The sequence below is a fragment of the Oncorhynchus masou genome, chromosome 24 (assembly GCF_036934945.1).
Source record: "Oncorhynchus masou masou isolate Uvic2021 chromosome 24, UVic_Omas_1.1, whole genome shotgun sequence".
Lineage (NCBI taxonomy): Eukaryota > Metazoa > Chordata > Actinopteri > Salmoniformes > Salmonidae > Oncorhynchus > Oncorhynchus masou.
This window is the reverse complement of record NC_088235.1, coordinates 83,077,522-83,083,003: the sequence shown is the minus strand read 5'-3', so window position 1 is coordinate 83,083,003 and position 5,482 is coordinate 83,077,522. Positions and strand designations below refer to the sequence as shown.

The 5,482-nt window shown below is 41.1% G+C and overlaps 1 pseudogene; it reads left to right on the top strand.

Moving 5' to 3' along the window:
- Positions 1-1,021: 1,021 nt before the first annotated feature.
- On the top strand, positions 1,022-5,185 carry LOC135512842 (leupaxin-like; annotated as a pseudogene).
- The last annotated feature ends 297 nt before the right edge of the window (positions 5,186-5,482 follow it).

The window sequence follows — 5,482 nt, the reverse complement described above, 5'->3', positions numbered from 1 at the left end:
CTCACCTTTCATATTGATAGTTGACCATTTAACCCATATATCATCAGCATTTAGAAGATAGTGGTTGATAAAACGTGTATGTACATACAACCTAAGCTTTGTATAACTTCTCACCAGGTCATGAATTGACCTTTAACATGTTTTATTATGAACATGAGTAGAAATGAGTAGAAACATGAGAAACATGAGTAGAAATATCTTAGAAGGTATTTGGTGTCTTCAGGATGTAGCAGTGCACTCAAGTAATTTGAGTAAACAAAAAAAAAACAGACAAAAGGAAATGACAGTTTGACCTGATTAAAGGGATAATTCAAGATTTTGGCAATTAGGCCCTTTATCTATTTCCCCAGAGTCAAATGAACACGTGTAGACCATTGCCAAAATACAGAAGTATCTATTTAAGGATCAAGTGAGATGTTTCTTTTCACCCGGGGAAATAAAATGTGTGATTAGAGTGCTCCATAGATACTTATAGACTTCCTGTCATTGCTTTAATGCTAGTTAGCAACTTTCTTCAAACTGCACGCAGAGATATAAAAATCATATCCACAAGTTCATCTGATTTTGACATCATCATTTTAGGATGTGTGCCAATTAACTGTCAGTAAACCAACACACACACACACACACCCTGGAACACGTAGGCTCATTCACAGAGTGCACAAATATATTTTCCAAGCATGGATGACCTGGGTGAGTATTTTCTCCTCTGCTTCTGTTGTGATGATTAAATATAAAACAAAATGCAATATATTAAACTATAAGGGAATACACATTGATAGGTTTGAGCATAAATACGTTTAAAAAAGGAAGTTGCTCAGGAGGTGTACATGAACATGTTTTATGGTGTGTGGTGAATTAATGCTTGCATTACATTGGTCACGCTGAACATGTCATGTGTTCTATCATACCTATTTAAATTGTGTTTTTGTTGATATGATTGTCAATGTAAATTCACAGTGAACCACAGAAGGTTATCTCTGTTGAGAGACAGATGGATTCCTGACGTTGTTGACGGAAGTCACTACCAACCAAATTGTGAGAAAGACAGCGGATAGCGATTATTATTAATATAAGTGTGTGTTTTAAATAGAAGAGTTTGTTTTCAAAAAATTTTTTCATTGATTTGTGCTCCACCAGTGCAGTCATGATTTACTTATGAAGAACTTATGATAAAAATGTCTTAAAATAAACACATTACTTCATAGTTATATGTAATGTTCCCTTTCATACAGATTATGTGTGAGTTAAGAGCAACGCTGTTCGTCATAGAGGATTGCATCAGTTTCAAAAGTGTCCCTTTTAGTGTGAAGATATTGTCTGTAACTATAGCATCTCTTCTACCACTTCCTCAGGAAGCAGCACTGTATATAGCAACCACAGCAGATCAATGGGTGCACTTTGCAGTCTGCAAGAGGTGACCGTAATGAGGCACTGCAGCTTATCTCAGAGGAATTCTGTTAGAAATGCCTTTTCTGAATTATAGTACCTACCATATCATATATATGTGTGTGTGTTTGTTACACACCTTATCCTAGAGGAGTTGGCTTTCAACTCAACTGGTCCAGAGTCGTCTCAGAAGAAAGAAAGAGATACAGCCAACACATATGGACAGGTAATGATAAAATCACCTCAAGCAGTTGTTGATTAGTCTTTGGTCCAGTTACTTCAACTGGATGTATTTTTTTAGCCATATGTGTTAAGTGGCATTTCCTGCAGGTCCCAAAGGTGTGTTCTGTTGGTCTCCATCCAAGGAAAGGAAAGGAGCCAGATAGCACCAATGTATACAGGTCAGCCACTGGTATGTCAGCCCATAGATAGCCATATGTAATGACACTGGGTGAGACCATACAGATAGAGCTAAGACTCAGATTCATAATTACCACAGATTTAAGTAATTGTCCAGTGTCCACTGTATACCAGTGCTCATCTGTGGTTTTCTCTGTGTGTTTGTCAGTGAGTTACCAGCTCCAATGGAGGCTGGTCTGCTGAGCCCTTGCTCTGCTTCCAGAGAGCTGGATTCCATAATGGATGAATTGCTGCTTGACCTGGAGATGGGGGTAAGGAAACATCTATCAGTGAATAAATACACTGTTGCTCAGAGCATGAACAGAGGACAACTGTCTTTCAGTGAAGTTGACCTAATCTGACAGCAGAGGGCAGTGTAAGCTAAACAAATATCAGAAGCTTTAGTACTACTAGTGCCACCAACATTAATTTCATTTTCATTTTTCATTCATGTATATGAATGGATGCAAGTCTGTTTTGTGGACACATAGACTTTTCTCATCTTTAGCTGCCAGACCCTTCTCCCTCAACCCCACCACCGCTTGTCCAGAAGTCAGTCAAGAAGAAACAGATTGGAGAAAAGAAAGAAATTGATGACACACAAGTGAAAGATGAGAGCACAAACAGCCCAAAGACTTCTGACCTGGAGCGCAAGGCATCAACACACGGAAACACAGACACCATAGATGACCTTCTGGGAGGCCTGAGCTCTGATATGGAGAAGATGGGTGTACACACCACGGCCAAGGGTCACTGTGCTCCTTGTGGAAAGGTCATTGTGGGAAAGGTAAACAGCTTGAGCTGCCAAAAAATGGACAAAATCCTGCTTTCAAAATAGCAGTATAGGCGAAGATGATCAATCGAAAGTAGCATTGCCAGTATGTGAAACAACCCACTGGGCACAAACTGGTTGAATCAACGTTGTTTCCACTTTGTTTCATTGAAATTATGTTGAACCAACGTGGAATAGACGTTGAGTTGATGTCTATGCCAAGTGGGAATATAGTATCACTTTTTCTTTCTATCATTCTGCAGATGGGCCAGGTGTGGCACCAGGTTTGGCACCAGGTGTGGCACCCAGAACACTTTGTTTGTGTGGTGTGTATGGCTGAGCTGGGCACCATTGGCTTCTTTGAGAGGGAGGGGAAGGCGAGAAAGACTACTAGCATCTCTTTTCACCCCGTGTAGTTACTGCAAGGGCCCCATTCTGAAGGTACAACACCTTCTCTTTGGATTGGACAGTATCACCATTATCTAACACTGCACAAAACCAACTCACCACCTCTCTAGATCCGTTAAGTTGTTGTTGGGTTTACCTCACCGCATGCTGGGCTCTTTGACCTCACTCTCAGAACATCCTGACATCGATGGACTGCACCTGGCACCCTGAGCACTTCTTCTGTTCCCACTGTGGGGAGCGCTTTGGGCCTGAAGGTGAGGGAGCACACATCTATCTGCCTGACAGATAACACCACAACCACTACAGTTCCCTACAGGGTAACATAAGTTATAAACCACAGTGTGACAGAGAACACTCTCCTCTCTTTGCGTATGTGTCCTTTGATGTGCCATAGGTTTTCTGGAGAAGGACGGGAAGCCGTACTGCCACAGAGACTTTTACCATCTCTTTGCTCCAAAGTGCTCTGGCTGCGGAGAGCCTGTGAAAGAGAACTTCCTGACTGCAGCCAACGGCACCTGGCATCCCAACTGCTTCGTCTGCTCAGTGAGTCTCTCACCACAGATCACATGGCTCCGTCTTAGAAACTACTGCCATTACTCAAACAATATGCTTTGAACAGCCAACAGCCACAATACATCATTGTCCTGACATTACCCATTTACCATAATCGTCCTCAATCTCCAAAAAAAGAGTAGGCCTAATCTATACCAACTAGATAGAAGAAGTTTTCTCTCTCTTTCTACTTCTCTTTATCCCTTTCTAACCAGGACTGTCTGAAGTCCTTCACCAATGGTTGTTTCCTGGAGCTGGATGGTCGCCCCCTATGCTCTCTGCACTTCCACTCCCGCCAGGGTACACTGTGTGGGGGCTGTGGAGAGCCCATCTCTGGGTGATGCTTCTCGGCTATGGAGCGCAAGTTCCACCCTGAGCACTTTGTGTGTGCTTTCTGTCTGAGGAAACTCAGTCAGGGAGTATTCAAGGAGCAGGCAGGGAAACCCTACTGCTCAGCCTGCCACACCAAACTGTTTGTGTGAGACTTATACTGTAATAATACCTGGTTAATATGTAAGGTAATCAATTAATCTGAAAAAAGTCCTATTTACAACTTATGTTGAAAATCCCACACAAATAATCTAGGCAATATCTGCATAGAAATTTAAAAATAAACAATGAATTTTATCTCTTTGTGTTCCTTGCTGTTTTGCATGTGGATACACACTGTGTACAACACATTAGGAACACTTTCCATGAAATAGAAGGACCAGATGAATCCAGGTGAAAGTGATGATCCCGTATTATTGCCACTTCAATCAGTGTAGATGAAGGGGAGGAGACAGGCCCCTAGAGTCAATTGACTCACATAGCATGACATAATTCAAAAATCCCCATCAAAATCCTTCAGTTTAAACTAGAGATATCTTTTACATTGGATGTGTCTCAATCCACCACATACGCAAATGTGGCACTTCCGCATCTGCTGTGAAAGGTGGCTGAGCTAGAGCGGTGTTTGTCTGGAATGAATAGGTGTATCTAAACTTTTGACTGGTACAGTATATATATATATATATATTTCCTGAGCTTTCTTATATAGGACAAACGCTTCAAAACCATGTTTCTTATTATTTATTGTTTGACTGTATTTTTTGACTGTATGTTATTCAATGCGTTTCTCTGGGCTATAGACTTAGACTTTTATTAGAGATGGATTTTCAAGCCTTGAGTTAATTGAGACATGGGTTGTGTATATGTGCCATTCAGAGGGTGGATGAATTTAAGTGCCTTTGAATGTGGTATGATAGAAGGTGCCAGGTGTCTGTGTGTCAAGAGCTGCAACGCTGCTGAGATTGTCATTCTCAACAGTTTCCCATGTGTATCAAGAATGGTCCACCACCCAAAGGACATTCCGCCAACTCAACACTTTTGTGGGAAGCATTGGAGTCAAAATGGGCCAGCATCCCTGTGGAACGCTTTCGACACCTTGTTGAATCCATGCCCTGACGAATTGGAATGTTCTTAAGGGCAAAAGGGGGTGCAACTCAAAATTAGGAGGGTGTTCCAAATGTTTGGTACACTCAGTGTATAACCATGTATTTGTGACAACGAACAGAAGTGTGGGAACAGAGTGGGATACATGGTTTAGAATAAGCTTACCAAGGAAAAGAGTTACCATCTGAATACCTCATTGACATCTAGTAACATAACAAACACCTGAATAGAGTACATCATAAAAATACCATTTCTAATGTCTGAAACATGACATTAAATGATACATTTGTGAACTTTGGATCACTTTATCATGTTTTAATTAATTTATTATGATCACAAAACATTTAAAGATGGAGAAAGAATAACAGCAATCAACCGAATCCAGTTGAGTTTTTCCTGGAGGAAGAAAAACCCCATGGGCTTCATAAAGATATCCTCAGGGCCACGGGTTGGCAGATGGCTGATCCATGCTGGCAGAGCTGAATGACTGTAGTTTATCAAGAGACTTCTCTATGACTCTGACATATT